This window comes from Lycium barbarum, chromosome 5 (assembly GCF_019175385.1).
Source record: "Lycium barbarum isolate Lr01 chromosome 5, ASM1917538v2, whole genome shotgun sequence".
Classification (NCBI taxonomy): Eukaryota; Viridiplantae; Streptophyta; class Magnoliopsida; order Solanales; family Solanaceae; genus Lycium; species Lycium barbarum.
Window position 1 is genome coordinate 115,017,670 of NC_083341.1, and position 19,719 is coordinate 115,037,388.

Sequence of the window (19,719 nt, forward strand, 5' to 3'; positions counted from 1 at the left end):
AAGTGACAAGAAAAAGATCAATGAAAAGATGAGTTATACGGTCGATTATACGGACCGTATAATGTTATACGGCCCGTATAATGGACCGTAGGATTGTCACAGAATGAAGTTGTTGAGGGGTTGATTTCACGGTCACTTATACGGACCGTATAAAATTATACGACCCCTATAATGTGCCGTAAAATTGACACAGAATGGGATGGTCACTGGAGCAGTTTTACGGTCACTTATACGGACCGCATAAATTTATACGGACCGTATAAGTGTCCGTATAATGACGTCGGGACAGATTTTAAGTTTTAAATAAGAGACCCAAGTTCATTTATTTCATTTTCATTTTTCATTCTCCACAACTCAAGACTTCTCTAGAAACTTTCACACATTTCATATACAAGAAATCATGAGAAATTGATGATCAACTTCACCAAATCAACAAAACTAAGTGTGGGAAACACATTAAAGTTCATCTAAGCCAAGGAATTCCATGGAAGGTGGAACTAGGGTTTTGCTCAAGTGAAGCATTTCCACCCAAAGCTTATTCCTACACCATCTAAGGTAAGATTCATGGTATTTACATGTTATTTAAAGTAATTGACAGTTGAAACACATAGATTGTAGAAGACATAGGAAATGGGTCATGAATGAGTGAATAGTGTCATGGTTGAGTAGTAATTTGGGGTGAGTTATGAATATTGGTATGTTGTGATTGTAAGTATGTTATGAATGATATTTAGAACATGGAATAAGTATTATGCGTGAGAAAATGCAATAATGAACTATGACCATGATTATGGAGAAATTGGAGTGAAATGGTGAAATGTGGATAATATAGATGGAAGATGGTTGTTTTCTATTATATTGTGAATGTTGTTATGAATGTTTGGGAGTTGATATAGAATATGGGAAAAGTTGTATAAACAAAGGAAATGCTGCCCAATTTCCCTTAGCTTTAGTACGTACGTTTAAGTAATCGATTAGCTAATATTCATGCGACTTCTCTTGAAGGTAGAAACGTGGGCATTGAAGGAGAGCAAGCAAGCGATAGATTAGTTAAGCGCAAAAGGTATGTAAGACTAATCCTTTCCTTCTAAGGCATGAATCTTCCTATTTTATTCATGATCATCCTATACGATGGAGGCTATGTGTCCACGAATGTACAAAACTACATACGCACATGAATAAGAAAGGAAATACGATGCGAGCATGATAATGATGATGATGAACGTAAGCATGAGGAATCCTAGTGTAATATAAGATGTCCATGAAGCTAATAATTCTAAGTACGGTTCATCGATGTTTCTCCTTGTATACACTCACCTTATACCCTATTTCCTTCAAGGTGAGGCAGAATGCTTATAATTGCTCCATAATGGGATCGGGGGTTCACGACCTTATGTCACCCCGACATAGTCATAGTTGCCTTCAAGTCCTAATGTATGTCGTTAATGATAAATATATAATGATGCTAAGTCATGATATGTCTGTGGAATGATCAATAATGTAAGTTTATAGTATACCTATGCTATGTATGAAAATGATGAATTACGATGGTTATATGACGATGTTATTCCACCGTGCCTAGAGGGCCAGACATGTCACCGCAAATGCGGGTTGCTTATGATTCCACCGTGCCTAGAGGGCTGACATGTCACCGCTAATGCGGGCTACTTCTGATTCCACCGTGCCTAGAGGGCCGGACATGACACCACTAGTGTGCGGCATATGATGGTTACCCAGACGTGAGTTAACGATGAGGATTATGATGTGATGATATATGCGCTGTGATGACATATGTATTATATAAATATATAAATATACGATATATGTATGAAATGCATTCACTTATGACACTCATGCAAGTTATACCTTCCTCTTATGGTTCATGATTCTTCTATTACGTTTATTTCGTTCTTGTTTTATATACTCAGTACAATGTTCATACTGACGTCCGTTTCTTTGGACGTTGTGTTCATGCCCACAGGTAGATAGGGCGGTGAGCTTGATCCAGACTCGTAGGAGCCGTCAACTGACTAGAGAGCACTCCATTGTTCCGGAGGTGCTACTTGGTTCATTCTTTTGTGTGTATATATATATATATATGTATATGTATTTTGGGCACGACGGGGTCTTGTCCCGTCTATATGTTTAGTACTCTAGTAAAGGCTCATAGATGCGCATGTGTGGGTAGTATGGTCTCACAATGCTAAGATTATATATATATATATATATATATATATATATATATATATATTATTTTGATAGCCGAAGGGCTTATGTATATAAAATCAATTATGTTTTCAAATGGAAAATGGTGCTCTTATGATTATGAGTATATGAATGGTAAAGAATGTGTATAATAACTATGACGAGTAAGGAAATGAGTGGTGCTCGGTGGTTAGCCCCAGGTACCCGTCGCGGCCCCTAGTCGGGTCGTGACACCAACTATCTCTAGCAATCAATCTACTTCCTCAATTTTCCTCCCAATCTCTTGGAGGTGATTCTCTGTTTGTAGTACTTTGTCTCTCAACATTTTCGTTGTCTCTCCTAGAGTCCGCGTCTCTTGTTCTCCTTGGTTTCCAATTGTAAGTCAACCTGCTATGGAGATAAATTTGTGTAAGTTTGAGCTTTTGGTTTTTCTTTTGGTATGTAGATTTAGATCATCAGATCAAATATATTCAAGCCTTAATATACGATAACCCACATAGAAAGTAGTCATGTGAAGTACGTAGCAAGCATTCATATAGTTTAGCAGATATTTATACTATTCGCGTTCCCAAAACCTTTTGAGTCAAGGCCCTTCTAATCGATTGAAGCATGTAAGTGCAATTTGTGAGACTGAACCATTGGCCCGAAAAATCATCATTATTTAATAAATAAAAATATCTTCCCCCAAGGGATTACAAATATGATGAAGCCGGCAAGGGGCACAATATAAAGCAGTAAATCAGCAGGGTTCTCCTCCAGCGGCTGATGTCGAGGCCTGGCTTGTCTTATCCTTTTTCACCCTCCGAAAGGTGGTCTGAATCCGAAGCCGTGCTTGGTACATTTCCATCCTGACTATCACCGGATCTATTTCTTCTAAAATCTAGGCTAAGTGCTCATCCGTGCTTTCCAGACATTCCTTCAGACGCTCCTCTTCTTGGGTATCGTGAGGAGGTGCGGGCCTTAGGATAGATGCACAGGCCTAGTGACCATGTAGCCATTCTTGATACCCTGGGTCGCACCATGCCTCGAACCTGTCTGGAGCTAAAGTATCTGGACCCCAACTCACGTGACCATTCCACTCTCTGAGGATCACCCTCGGGGTTCTTGATCTTCTGCCATGTGTGCTAGATGGTGAATTGCTCAGGATTCCCTACCTGAGGTATCACTTGCCTACTACCAAATTTCCTCAAAACCCGAGATGGATAATAAAGGCGGATTCCTCGAACCCTTTCCAATGGCACAAAAGGACAATTCTTGCCGTGAACCACCACATTTTCTGATATGATGTCAGGACACATCCATTGGATTCTACCTTTCATCAATTCCTCAAGAAGCTAGCCCACGACCCTTTGGACATATAACCGAGGTTCGGGCAATAATTTTTCAGACGGTCTACCCTGTTATGATTGCTTAAATACCGGACTTCCTTAGCCATGTTGATGTGTTTGATAATCAACCATTGTAACAACATGTTATATCCTTGGAAATATCGGAAACCATTCTGGCATTTGTCTAAAGCCCGAAAAATGTCTGCTAGGATGATGGGTGCTATGTCAAAGTACCTCGTTTCCTGGACCTTGGTTATACCATAGAAAATATCATGAGCTAAGTAGATCACTCGGGTGTCTACGGCCATCGATTCGCCCTGTGGAAATACCATAATGCCTAGCAAGGCTATGGTGAACGCCAAAGGTCTAACAGCTTCCCACTCTTCTCTGATCTTGAACTCTCTCTGATACAGAGTATACCCGGTGACATCTCTGAATCTCCGATACAGGTCCCTAAAGGCCACAGTGGGTCCCCGCACCTAGGGTGCCTCAGTTAGTGCAAGAAACTTTATGATTTGGCCAACCGTGGGCCTCTGTGGAAATAACAGGTGGTGATCCGATTTGTGTCATCTCCTTAGACAGGTTCCTTTGGTGTCTATGGCATCCCTGATCTCCTCCAAGGTTGGAGTCATCTCAATTTCACCGAAGCGGAACAACATTTCCTTATCGTCCCAATGTCCGGCTAACACCTCTATTAGTACTGGATGACCTTTCATCGTCATGATAGATGGTAAGTGACCTAGAGTGCAGCTAATTGACATTTTGTGAGCATCACCTAACCATGCCCACCAAGCCCTCAATAAATCCAGGGCCTCGATGATTATGTCAAAACGGATGCGGATTTCCATCTACAAAACAGAACACAGTTAGGATTCCCCCATCCCTACAGGGTCAATGGTTCCTCACATAGGCACTGAACATGCTTCCATATAGCACAAAAATGAGATGCGGTGTTTTTCGGGTCATAGACCTTTCAAACACAAGGTGGTCTCTCTTAAGAAACTTTAGGTAGGTCCGAGATACCCAAAGCTCATCTAGGTATGATTGCTCTAGTTCAGTAGGGATTTGGCTTAGCTCTATCCCAGTTGTACTAAAGTGGGTTTTCACAAAAGATCGGGAACCCGAGCGAACAACTGGGGCTGAACCATTAGGGCTGTTGGACGATCACGAACCAACCCCGCCTCACAATGGTTCCAAAATAAGTATTTTGTTTTTTTAGTGAAGGTATGACCGCGTGCTCCGCGAAGTCTCCTTTGGAACAAAGTATAAAATAAATGCTAGGAGTGGCGGAGTTATGATATGCATGCAATGACAGTTGATAATTGCAGGAAAGTAAACACATAAACAATTAAAGCAAATATACCCACATTATATTGGAACCCTTATGGCTAGAACCGTTAAATCCCCAGCAGAGTCTCCATCTGTAACGGTTCGCATTTTCACGGGCGGCGTTAGCGATCGGAAAAGCTACTTCGAAATCGTTGGTGCTCTTTCGGACTTTGTTTTAAAAGAGTTGTCATCTAATTTTTAGGAAAACCAGTTTTGAAGGGTTTATTCATACACCGTGAAAAATCCTTCTTAACTCAAAGTTCTAGCTAAGGGTTCTAGTGATCCCCTATGAAAGATGTTGGGCACCCTAGTATTAAGGATCCGTACTATACAGTTGACCTTCGAATTCCAATGTGTGAGTATTTGCATGAATTGATTATTTGGCATTTATTTTCCCGAAAAATCTGTCATTTTTTGCATATCATTTTGAAGAAAAGAATCAAAATATTCCTCATACATATGTTACACCTCGGTATTTCGGGTTGCTGAGCAGTGAATAGACTAACGTATGTTAAGGTGTATATAATGCACCTACAAGTAAGAAGAGATACTTAATGGTTCTAATTAAGATTCCAAAGACATTTGAGGCAAGAGAGGAAAGTTCATCAAAATGAAACTTCACTATAGTTATGCGAAAGGGGGGTTCGACGGTCATTCTTTGTACCGTCGAACAGGTCGACACTTCGTCGATTGTGTCGTAGAATTGATTTAGCGCAAGGGCCATTTGACGGATCAGATCGACGCTTCGTCGATCAGTTCGACGCTTCGTCGATCAGTTCGACGGGTCATCCTTCTCACCGTAGAATGAAAGGGAGCGGAAGTTGCCCACTGGAAATTTGACGACTTCAACGGTCAGATGAACACCCTGTCGATCTGATTGACACTTCGCCATTCGTAACGTATGATTGCCCGTCGGGTCAGTTTTTTTTAATATAAGGACAACCTAAGCTCATTTTTTTTCATTATCATCTTCGCCAACCCTCTCCACACCTCTAGAACCTTCCCCACACTATATCAACCTAAACCCATGATAAATCAAAGAGTAAACACCAAAAATTAGTAGAATCAAGTGCAAAGATGTTCTCTAGGACTTATGGAAATCAAGAATTCCTTTGGAATTAAAGCTAGGGTTTGCTCCAAGTGAAGTATCTTCATTCAAAAATCGTTCCTATACAATCAAAGGTGAGTTTTATGCTCATTTCATGTAATTAAGAATATTGAGTCGTTGAAAGACTTGGATTAGGGAAAGAAATGGAAAATAAAGCTCAAATGTAGAAATAATGATATTCTTGAATAATAACTTGACCTGAATAATATTTCTTGACATGTTATGAGTATAATCTTGTTATGAGTGATATTAAGAGTGCTGAAGAAGTATTATATGTGAATGCATATGACGTTGTGTTGTGGTGATGGTTATGGGTAACCTTGAAAGGGGATTTTGAGAATTGAATAATGTCTAACTTGGTGAAGTTATTTATTATGATATTGTGGGTGCTGCTATTGTTGTTTGGAAGTTGTTTATTATGTGGGGAAAGTTGTCAAAACAAAGGAGGCGTTGCCCAATTTTCGTTAGCCTTAGTCGCCCTAGCTTAATTTCAAGTATGTTTTTGGTTATCTAATGTTAGTACGAATTTCCTTGAATGTAGAATCGTGAGCTCGGGAGAGAAGCGTCTAGTTGATAAAGTTAAGGAGACGTAAATGTATGTAAGGCTAGTCCCCTCCTTTCAAAGGCATGACTTCTATACTATGATTTCTATTCTACATTTCCATGACCTCCTTACATCCCAAAGATGGAAGTTAAGGATTCTTAAGAGCTCCTCATGAGATAGAGATAAGTTGTGTTTTGTGATAATGATGAGGTTGATGGTTTTAATTCTAAATATGCCAAAGTTTATGAATTGATTCTTTTATAAGGTTTATGATCTTATTCTATGTTTTTCCTGAGTGATTGTTCATTGTTGTTAGTCTCACCTCATGTCACTAGTTCCTTCAAGGTGAAACTTAGCGATCATGACTATTCCATAACATAATCGGAGGTCACCGACCTTACGTCACTCCGATAGAGTTACAGATTTTACTTGAGCTCTTATGCATGCTACATATTGAGTGTATAATGATGATTACACCGTGCCTAGATGGCCAGGCAGCATCGCTAAGGCGGGCGACTTATTACACCATGTTTATATGGCATGGGCAGACACCACTTGTGGGTGGCTTGAAATGATTACCCCGAACGCGGGAGGCCCAGACGCGGGCTAATGATGTTATTAATTCAGACAGCTTATGTATGCATATGTGATATCTTTTAAAGATGAGCATGCAAGATTCTGCCTCAAGAGGCGAGCAGTTGTACTTATACTTTCTTCTTATGTTTTCTATGTTTCCTTGTCATGTTATCATACACGCCTTACATACTCAGTACATTATTCGTACTGACGTCCTTTCTTTTATGGACGCTATATTCATAACCACAGGTAGACAGGGAGACGGGCCAGATTCTGAGGAGCCAGGTCAGCTTGCACAGGAGCACTTCCCTACTCCGGAGGTGCAGTTTCGACATATATTCTTTTGTGTACATATTCAGTCACGATGGGGTCCTGTCCCGTCCTTATGTTCAGTACTCCAATTAGAGGCTCGTAGATATATATGTGTGGGTAGTATATCTCTTATGGCCACCTTCGTGTATATTTTGTATAACATATTTGCAGCCGTAAGGGCTTCTGTATATATATGTATTGCCTAGGAAGTTATGTATGTTACAGGTTGAGCATGATGGTTAGCATGATAAGTGGTGCTCAGTAGTCAGCTCCGGGTACCCGTCATGGCCCTCTAGTCGGGTCGTAACAAAAGTTGTATCAGAGCAGTTCTGTTCTAGGGTGTGTCTACGAGCCGTGTCCAGTAAAGTCCTGTTTATGGGTGTGAAGCGCGCCACACTTATAAACAAAAGGCTGCGGGGAATTTAGGAATAATGACCGTCTTTTTTCCTCATAGATCGTGCGGTAGAACTATGTTATAAGATTTCTTTTTTTTCCCTAATTGTGTGTTATGGTTTCACCGATGCCGATAAAGAGAAAAGCAAAAGCCGCCCAGATTGGCAAGACTGCGACAGGAAGGCGGGTTGAAACGGAGCCGCCGGTAAATATAAAAGAGGGTGAATCCCATAATGAGGCTCTATCTCATACCTCTCATACCCCGCCTATCTTGGAGGAGCAAGAAGGGATTCCCAGCTCCTATGCTTCCAGTTCCTCCACCAGGTGCTTCGGATTAACAGATGACCGAGGCCATTCAGCTATTGACTCAGTGGGTTACTGCTTAAGCTCAACGACAGAGTACAGGCCCAAGTGATAGAGCAGTTAGTGCAAGAGCACGGGACTTTATGACCCTGAATCCTCTGGAATTTTTTGGGTCATAGCCGAATGAAGACTCGCAAGGCTTTATAGATGAGATGTTGAAGACGTTGAGGATCATCCATGCTTCTAATACTGAGTCCATAGAATTTGTATCTTATAGGCTCCGTGATGTGGCGGTTCTTTGGTACAATAATTGAATTTCTTCAAGAGGGAAAAACGCACCTCCCCCGGTTTGGCAAGAGTTCGTGAAAGATTTCCTCCGTCATTATTTGCCACCCGAGGTTTACCGGGCCAGAGCTGATTAATTCTTGAATCTGAAGCAAGGGAATATGAGTGCCCGGGAGTACAACCTTCACTTTAATTCATTGGCTAGATATGCCCCGACTATGGTGGCCGCTATGGGAGATAGAGTACATTAATTTGTGAGTGGCCTAGGGCCACATTTGTTCAAAGATTGTTTGATATCTTCGCTTTAGGAAGGTATGGACATTTCCAGTATACAGGCCCATGCCTAGAATTTAGAAGAGCAGTAGGGACCGTACCGACATGAGCGTAGTGTTGACAGAGGGCAGAGTAAGAGGGCCAGATCTGTTGGTGCTAGTAGCGAGTATAGAGAGGGTCAGAGGCAGTCATGTTCTATATATTCTGGCTGGTCGGCGACTAGTGCACCTCCTTGGTTTGCGGGCAGGAGATTTGACCGCCCTATCTACTCAGGACAGGGTCAGAGCTCGAGGGTTTCGGGTTCCCAGTTTGGAGGAGATCCTAGTTATAGGAGATCACCGGTCCCATGATGCAGCCAGTGCAGAAGATTACATTCGGGTCCATGTCGCCAAGGCTAAGAAGCTTGTTATGCTTACGAACAGACTGGGCATATGATGCGTGATTGTCCCTTGATGAGCAATAGAGATGGGGTCCATCCCACAGGATCAGTAGCTGGTTCTTCCTCGTCTGTACGCCCAGTAAGGCAGACTGCCCAGACTTCAGCAGGCCGTGGTAGGGCCAGAGGGGGAGCATCCAGTTCAGGTGGCACCCAGCCCCGTATTTATGCTTTAGCCGGACAACAGGATCTTGAGTCCTTCCCTGACATTGTCACAAGTATATTATCCATATTCCCTCATGATGTTTATGCATTGATTGATCCGGGATCTACCTTGTCTTATATCACTCCGTATATTGCTGATCGTATTAGGGTGAAACCCGAGTCAATTAAACCTTTTGAGGTATCTACTCCTGTCGGTGATCCAGTAATACCTAGGCAAGTATATAAAAATTGTGTGATTGTGGTGTGTGGCCAACATACTGTGGCTGATTTAATTGGGTTGGAAATGCTAGATTTTTATGTGATCATGGGCATGGATTGGTTGGAAATGCTATATTTATCATTTAGTCCGAGTTCATGACACTGAAGCAAAGTCGCCAACTTTTCAATCCATCTCGGTAGTAAATGAGTTTTTGGATGTATTTTTAGTTGAACTTCCAGGTCTTCCATCGGAGCGGGAGATTGATTTTACTATTTATGTACTACCGGACACCGAACCTATATCTATACCTCCTTACAAAATGGCGCCTGCAGAATTGAAAGAGCTAAAAGCACAACTGAAGGATTTGCTTGAGAAGGGATTCATTAGACCTAGTTCATCGCCATGGGGAGCACCTTTGTTGTTCGTGAGAAAGAAAGATGGCTCCTTATGAATGTGCATTGATTATAGACAGTTGAACAAGGTGACAGTCATGAATAAATATCCACTTCTGAGAATCGACGATTTGTTTGATCAATTGTAAGGTGCCAAGTGGTTTTCAAAGATTGATCTGAGATCAGGGTATCACCAAGTGAGGGTTAGAGAAAAAGACACTCCGAAGATGGCTTTTAGAACTTGATATAGCCATTATGAATTTTGGGTGATCTCATTTGGGTTGACTAATGCTCCAGCAGTGTTTATGAATTTGATGAATAATGTATTCAGGCCTTTTCTAGATCTATTTGTGATCGTGTTTATCGACGATATTCTAGTATATTCCCGGTCAGAAGCAGAGCATGCGAATCATCTACTTACTGTCCTTGGGATTCTTCGGACTCGTGAATTGTATGCTAAGTTTTTGAAATGTGAGTTTTGGATGAATTTTGTGACTTTTTTGGGCCATATTATCTCAGCTAATGGTATTTGCGTTGATTCTCAGAAAATTAAGGCGGTGAAGACTTGGCCAAGGCCTACAACACCTATAGAGGTCCGTAGCTTTGTGGGATTAGCAGGCTATTACAGGAGATTTGTGGAAGGATTCTCTTCTATTTCTGCACCATTAACGAAGTTAACTCAAAAGTCAGCGGAATTTTAGTGGACCGATGCTTGTGAGCGCAACTTCCAGGAACTGAAGGATAGGTTGACATCAGCCTCAGTCCTGACACTCCCAGAAGGGTCAGAGGGCTATGTCGTTTATTGTGATGCCTCCAGTGTTAGGTTAGGCTGTGTATTAATGCAGCATGGGAAGGTTATAGCCTATACTTCCAGGCAACTACGAAAACATAAGAAGAATTACCCGACCCGTGATCTTGAATTAGCTGCGGTTATTCATGCACTAAAAACATGGATACATTATTTGTATGGTGTAAATGTTGATATCTACACAGATCACAAGAGTCTCCAATATATTTTCAAGCAAAAGGAGTTGAATCTAAGGTAGAGGCGATGGTTGGAGCTGTTGAAAGACAATGATGTGAGTATTTTATATCACCTCGGAAAGGCGAATGTGGTGGCCGACACTCTTAGCTGTAAATCTATGGGTAGACTATGTGATGTCCAGTTGGAGAAGAAATAAATAGTCCACGAGCTCCACCAGCTAGCTAACCTAGGGGTTCTCTTAATGGACTCGGGCAACAAAAGAGTTACCTTGCATAACCCAGCAGTTTCATCCCTAGACATGGATGTGAGGAAGCATCAATATGAAGATCCTCCATTGAGTCGCTATAGAGATACATTTCCTGAGAAAGAGAAGTTGCCATTTGAAGTTTCAGCGGATGGAGTTCTCAGGTACCGAGGCAGGATATGTATTCCTAATGTTGCAGGACTAGATCCTCAGATTCTAGAAGAAGCTCATTACTCTCGGTATTCCATTCACCCTGGAGTGACAAAGATGTACCATGATCTTCAGTCAATGTGTTGGTGGGATGGAATGAAGAAGGACATAGCAGAATTTACTGCTCAGTGTCTAAATTGCCAACAAGTGAAAATTGAGCATCAAAAACCAGGAGGATTGTTACAAGCCATAGATATTCCAACCTGGAAATGGGAAGTGATCAATATGGATTTCATTATAGGTTTGCCTCGTTCCCGGTGCAAATATGACTCTATATGGATGATTGTTGACACACTCACGAAATCAGCTGATTTTCTTCCAGTCAGAACCACATATTCAGCGGAAGATTATGCAAAGTTGTATCTTAAGGAGATAGTACGACTTCATAGTGTCCCAGTGTCTATTATAACAGACAGAGGAGCATAATTTACTGCTAAATTCTAGAATTCCTTTCAAGAAGGTTTAGGAACTCAAGTAAGGCTCAGCACAACATTTCATCCACAAACTGATGGACAAGCGGAACGCACTATTCAGACCTTAGAAGATATGATGCGAGCATGTGTACTGGATTTCGAAGGAAATTGGGACGATCATCTGCCACTTATTGAATTCGCCTACAATAAAAGTTATCATTCTAGCCTCCAGATTGCTCTGTATGAAGCTCTGTGTGGAAGGAAATGTAGATCGCCAATTCGATGGTTTGAAGTCGGAGAGACACAATTAATAGGTGCTGAACTGAACCAGCGAGCAGTAGAAAAGATCAAGCTTATCCGAGACCGATAGTTGACAGGCCAGATTTGCCAAAAATCTTATGTAGATAATCGTCGACGGAACTTATAATTCTAAGTCAATGATTGGGTATTCTTGAAAGTGTCGCTGATGAAGGGTGTGATGAGATTCGGCAAGAAGGGAAAGCTTAGTGCCCGATATATTGGACCTTATAAGGTTGTACGCCAAGTGGGCCAAGTAGCTTATGAATTAGACTTACCTCCAGAGCTTGAATCAGTCAACCCAATTTTTCATGTGTCAATGCTTCGCAAGTGTGTTGGAGATCCATCTAGAATCGTGCTAGTGGATGATGTTCAAATCACCGAGAAGTTGGCTTATGAAGAAGTATCTATTGTCATACTAGACGGGCAGGTACGGAAACTCAGAACTAAAGATATAACTTCAGTAAAGGTTCTTTGGAGGAAAAATAATATAGAAGAAATGACTTGGGAAGTGTAAGAAGATATGAAGTCCAAATATCCGCATTTGTTTCCTCCCCCGGAAGAGGCTCAAGGTAAGTCGCCATTGTCCCCAGGTATGAGATGTTTTCTTTATTCATTTTCCGGTCATGTGTGGCCATGTTCTTGCTATGATATTGTAGCCCTTTGTGGTAGTGTTATTGTGGGTTGCTGAAGCAGGATGGTAGTGCCATATTACAGGGAAAAGGGAAAATACATAACCCCCCCAACGTATACTCGGATTAATTATGACGCACCCAACCTTTGCGGGCGATCTATTACCCCCCTGGCCTTATTTTTTCTGTATTTTTGAACCTTTTTGGCTGACGTGGCAAAAAAAAATTAATAGCGAGTGAAAACAGTAAAAATAGTTTTTTATATTTTAATAAAAATTAATTTTAAAAAAAAACCCATTTTTTTCTCTTTCTTCTTCTTTCTCCTTTTTCTCTTTCTTCTTTTTTCTCCTCAACCACCCCCATAATTTCACTTATAAAATATGCTAGAATGGAAATTGGAGATGGAGATCTTAGAAGCGTTGATTCAAAGATGGAGTGTGTACTGGGTCGATGTAAAGCGGGTCGGGTTGATAGGTAATGGGTTGGATTGTTTAGAACATTATGTGGTTTTACATTTTTGGATTATTTAAAGGTCAATTCATCAAACGATGATGCCTTTACGTTTTGCTAAAATAGTAAGCAGTAGTAGTAGAACATATTACGGTTCGTTTGGTTACTGGAATTATTATGAAATTAATTATGCCAGTACTAATTCGGTAATGTTTAATCTTTATCTATTTGTATTTTTATTTTTAGTCCAAATAACATCGACATAATTTCTTCAAATGGGTAGGGCAAGAGGAGCGGGTTGGGGGAGGGGGCAGTAGCAGCAACAGGGGTGGCGGTGGCGGCAGCAGCTCCTCGAGTTTTTGGAGGGGGGGCGGGGGACGGCCTTAAATGAAGAAGAAGAAGAAGAAGAAGAAGAAGAAGAAGAAGAAGAAGAAGAAGAAGAAGAAGAAGGGGGGTTTATGATAAAATTGAATGTGTGTGTTAATGGAGGAAGAAAATGGGTTGAATGTTTCTTGAAAATAAGCTCTTTATGATTGATGATTAAATTGAATGGGTGTGTTAACGGAGAAAGAAAATGGGTTGAATGTGTGTGTGTTAATGGAGGAAGAAAATGGGTTGAATGTGTGTTGTTAATGGAGGAAGAAAGCGGGTTGAGTGTGTGTGTGTGTGTGTGTTAATAGAGGAAGAAAATGGGGTGATGGATTTCTTGAAATGAAGAAGAAGAAGAAGAAGAAGAAGAAGAAGAAGAAGAAGAAGAAGAAGAAGGGTTTAGTGATGAAGAAGAGAAAATTAATGGTTAATTAGAGGTTAATTGGTGTAAATATAATTAATAAAAGAAAGGAAAAGTGGCAGTGACGTCGCAGCAGCGTGGCACCAATGTGGCGGAGAGTATGCAACACTCTCCACTGTGCAACTGGCCTTCAATTGTTTTTTGCCACGTCAGTCAAAAAAGGGTACAAAAATACAGAAAAAATAAGGACAGGGGGGTAATAGGTCGCCCGCAAAGGTTAGGTGCATCATAATTAATCCGAGTACACGTTGGGAGGGGGGGTTTATGTATTTTCCCACAGGGAAAACTCTGGCGAAATTTTTGAAAAACCCTCTAGAACTTAACATTCGAGGATGAATGTTCTTAAGGGGAGAGCGTGTTACACCTCAGAATTTTGGGTTGCCGAGCGGTGAATAGACTAACGTAAGTTAAGGTGTATATGATGCCCCTACAAGTAAGAAGAGATATTTAACGGTTCTAATTAAGATTCCAAAGAAATTTGAGGCAAGGGAGGAAAGTTCGTCAAACTGAAACTTCACTGCAGTTCTACGAAAGAGGGGTTCAACGGTCGTTCTTTGTACCATCGGATGGGTCGACACTTCGCCGATTGTACCGTAGAATTGATTTAGCCCAAGGGCCATTCGACGGATTCGATCGACGCTCCGTCGATCAGTTCAACGGACCGTCCTTCTCACCATAGAATGAAAGGGAACGGAAGTTGCCCACTGGAAATTTCACGACTTCGACGGTTAGATCGACTCCCCGTCAATCTGATCGACGCTTTGTCATTCGTATCGTATAATTGCCCGACGAGTCAGATTTTGTTTTATATATGGACGACCCAAGCTCATTTTTTTCATTTATCATCTTCGCCAACCCTCTCCACACCTCTAGAACCTTCCCCACACTATATCAACCTAAACCCATGATAAATCAAAGAGTAAACACCAAAAATTAGTAGAATGAAGTGCAAGGATGTTCTCTAGGACTTGTGGAAATCAAGAATTCCTTTGGAATTAAAGCTAGGGTTTGCTCCAAGAGAAGTATCTTCATTCAAAGATCGTTCCTACACAATCAAAGGTGAGTTTTATGCTCATTTCATGTTATTAAGAATATTGAGTGGTTGAAAGACTTGGATTAGGGGAAGAAATGGAAAATGAAGCTCAAATGTAGAAATAATGATATTCTTGAATAATAACTTGACCTGAATCATAGTTCTTGACATGTTATGAGTGATATAAACAGAGTTGAAGAAGGATTATATGTGAATGCATATGACGTTGTGTTGTGGTGGTGGTTATGGGTGACCTTGAAAGGGGATTTTGAGAATTTAATAATGTCTAACTTGGTGAAGTTATTGATTATGATATTGTGGGTGCTGCTATTGATGTTTGGAAGTTGTTTATTATGTGGGGAAAGTTGTAGAAACAAAGGAGGTGCTGCCCAATTTTCGTTAGCCTTAGTCGCCCTAGCTTAATTTCAAGTATGTTTTTGGTTATCTAATGTTAGTACGAATTTCCTTGAATGTAGAATCGTGAGCTCGGGAGAGAAGCGTCTAGTTGATAAAGTTAAGGAGACGTAAATGTATGTAAGGCTAGTCCCCTTCTTTCAAAGGCATGACTTTTATACTATGATTTCTTTTCTACATTTCCATGACCTCCTTACATCCCAAAGATGGAAGTTAAGGATTCTTAATAACTCCTCATGTGATAGAGATGAGCTGTGTTTTATGATAATGATGAGGTTGATGGTTCTAATTCTAAAGATGCCAAAGTTTATGAATTGATGCTTTTATAAGGTTTATGATTCTATGTTTTTCCTGAATGATTGCTCATTACTGTTAGTCTCACCTCATGTCACTAGTTCCTTCACGGTGAGACATGGCGATCATGACTATTCCATAACATAATTGGAGGTCACCGACCTTATGTCACTCCGATAGAGCTATAGCTTTTACTTGAGCTCTTATGCATGCTTCATGTTGAGTGTATAATGATGATTACATCGTGCCTAGATGGCCGGGCAGCCCCGCTAAGGCGGGTGGCTTATTACACCGTGTCTATATGGCATTGGCAGACACCACTAGTGGGCGGCGTGAAATGATTACCCTGGACGCCGGTGGCCCGGACGCGGGATAATGATGTTATTGATTCAGACAGCTTATTTATGTATATGTGATATGTTTTAAAGGTGAGCATGCAAGATTCCGCCTCAAGAGGCAAGCAGTTGTACTTATACGTTCTTCTTATGTTTTCTATGTTTCCTTGTCATGTTATCATACACGCCTTACATACTCAGTACATTGCTCGTACTGACATCCTTTCTTTTATGGACGTTGTCTTCATGCCCATAGGTAGACAGGGAGACGACCCAGATTCTTAGGAGCCAGGTCAGCGTGCACATGAGCACTTCTCTACACCGGAGGTGCCGTTTTGACATTTATTATTTTGTGTACATATTCGGGCATGACGGGGTCCTGTCCCGTTCTTATGCTCAGTACTCCAGTTAGAGGCTCGTAGATACATATGTGTGGGTAGTATATGTTGTCTACCCAACCCCGTGGGCCATGACTAGTGCCCGAAGTGGACACCCGTATACGACCTGTTACATATAATCAAACTGAATCTATGAATAATATGGAAACTTGCAAAAGAACTCCAATGGTTCATAACGTCGTCATATATGTATATTCAGATAAACTGTCTCCGGAGGAGTCACAACTGATCAAATCATAAAACGATACGCAAGCCGACAAGGCTGCCACTACACATCAACATCATGTCATATGCAAGCCGACAAGGCTGCCACTACAGACGGACATCAGATCATAGCACATCGGATAGGCACAGTTGAACAGAACTTATACACAACCCACACATATGTATACAGACCTCTAAGAGTACTAACAGTGAAATATGACGGGACAGGGCCCCGTCGTACCCCTGGATAAACATACATATATATCAGAAGATCTGTACCAAAAGTCTAAACTCCGGAACAACGGAGCTCTCCAAGACAGCTGAGTAGAAGTCCTATGCTGAAGGGTTACCAAACCGACTATCTGTACCTGCGGGCATGAAACGCCCCCCCCCCCCCCCCCCCCCCCCCAAAGAAAGGGGGTCAGTACGGAATATGTACTGAGTATATAAAGCATGAAATACAGTAAAACGGATAATAAATGAAATAGGGAGTACAGAAAACAAGTATAATGTCCAGAATACCAAAACACTTACCCTTTTGAAACATAAATCATGCATGTCAATATCATATATCATACCCGGCCCATTATGGGACTCGGTGAACATGGTTGCCACCCTGTCTTTGGCACCATAACACAGCATAACTGCATAAACACATCATAACGCCATAATACAGCATAACTCCATAAACACATCATAACGCCATAACACAACATAACTCCATAAACACAACATAACGCCATAACACAGCATAACTCCATAAACACAGCATAACGCCATAACACAGCATAACTCCAGTATATATATATCATATTCCGGCCCTCTAGTGAGGGACTCGGTGAACAATGCAGTGAAACTGTGCACGAAAATGTGTCCTGGCCCGAGACTCAGTGAAAGACATATTGAGGCACGCACGAGCAGAGTAGTGAGAAACCATATGCAAGTTAAAACACATCTGAGACTCGATAGAATAATCAAAACGAACTGTCATTTGAAAATCAGGACAATAGTCATACCAAATACCTTTCGGATGTCACTGTGGATTATATCAGAATAGAACTTCTGGAATCATATGTACATATCCGGGTATATCAAAGACTCAATGGAATAATCAGCACGAACTATCATTTGAAAGTCAAGCCAATAGTCATAGCAAATACCTTTTGAATGCCACTCGGAAACATATCAAACGTCCCTCGGATGTCATCATAAAGTATATCAAAGAGCCTTAGGAATCATAGTCATATGTCAATATAGTATGAAACATCTTATAGAAGTCTGGACATTAGTTATCATAGAGTTCCTAAGAATAGGAACTTATATATCGACTACTATCCAATGATAGAAAACTCGAAAGGGAAGCTCAATCATTTAAGAGTTCTAACATCAAGAAGTAAATAGGAATCATGAATCACACTCGAAACTTATGAATGGAATTACCCCAAAGCTCATATCATTCGTCACTTAAATCTAAGACATGCCAAAAGAAAGAAGGGACAGCTTTACATACCTGTTAATGACTATTCACAAACTCGTTTAGCCTATTTAACATAAAAGTAACGTTATCATTAGTAACTATACTTTCTAGTCCGTAAATCCATAACCCTTCGCTTATAGAACTCATTCTTTAACTTATACTTTCTCGTTAAGGGTTTTTCATTATTTAAGGACTTAACGAAAATCGGGCAGCGTTTCCCCTATATATTCGTCTAACCCGAATTTCAAATTATTCTCCTGTTAACGCAGAAATACCAAAAACAAAGATATACATATAAAATTCTCACAATTCAGCCCATAACAATTCTAACAACCCAACAACCTTTCTAAATCCATTTCAACCCACTATTTCATATAATAACAATTTCATGTATTTTCTTTATTCCAATTTCGTCCAATCCAATTTTAATAATTCCATTATAACACTATTAACAACATTACACCATAAAATAGGAAAATCGTACCACAATTTCCTCGGAGAAATTTGTACGCTCAATTCTTCCGATTTTACAATTTCTTCTTCTCCAACTTAAAATCAAATGTTGCTATCACCTCCTTGGATTTGTATTGCACTTGAAATTGATCAAAATATTCAAAGATCCAATTTTTTTCTCACCACCATGGCTGGCCGAGAGCAGCCATGGTTGATCTCCTTTTTTTTTTTTCCTTTGATTGTTTTTTGAAAATGGATGAAAAAATGAAACTATGTTCATCTTCTTTCTTATATATAGGGTCACCCCTAGGAGGAAACGTGTCCCCCTCCTTTGTGAGTCACAAATCCACTTCTTGGATTTTTATTTTTTTTATTTTTTTTAACTTCGGGTGGGGCCCACTTAGTAATTAATCTTAATTAATTTAATTAATCACTAATTCTTACTTAGTAATCTAATCAAAATTAATTAATCCCTAATCTCCAATAATATTTTTACACTAAATAAAATTTATAAACAATTTATGTTTTAGTTAAAATTGAAAATTAAAGATTTCTATTTCGTGTCCGAAAATGATCTCGTCTTTAACTTGAGTCGATTCTCTTGCGAATAACTCGACGTATAAAAAATACGGGATATAACATATGTCTTATGAACACCTCGGTCTATATTTTGTATAACATTTTTGCAGCCGTGAGGGCTTATGTATATAGATGTATTGCCTGGGAGGTTATGTATGTTACAGGTTGAGTATGATGGTTAGCATGATGAGTGGTGCTCGGTAGTCATCTCCGGGTACCCATCATGGCCCTCTAGTCGGGTCGTGACAACATATAGGGTATTTAGATTCGGATTTATAATATCCGGATAAAATTAGTTCCCTTTACATATAAGGATAATAATATTTTGTAAAGGTAAAGTTGTTTTAAAAGTTTGGAATAAGTGAAATTCGTTCATGCTTAGACTCACATGATCCGGGTTTGTCCATTTAGTACGTTTTTAGAACACCTTTATTTAGGACTTTGCTCATTTTTCTTAAAAAATGATTTGCACAGATTTTGCAAGAGTTGGTCTATAATTATCTTAATTCCCATAATTTTGTCTTAAAATGTCCAAATTACTTATATAATACAAAACCCACATTTTTTCACGGGCTTAGGCCCAAATTTTCGCCTTCCTTAAAAGTGGTTAAAGTTTGCTTAGTTTTTGGCCTAAAGTCCATTTTTTCTCCGGGCTGAGCCAAA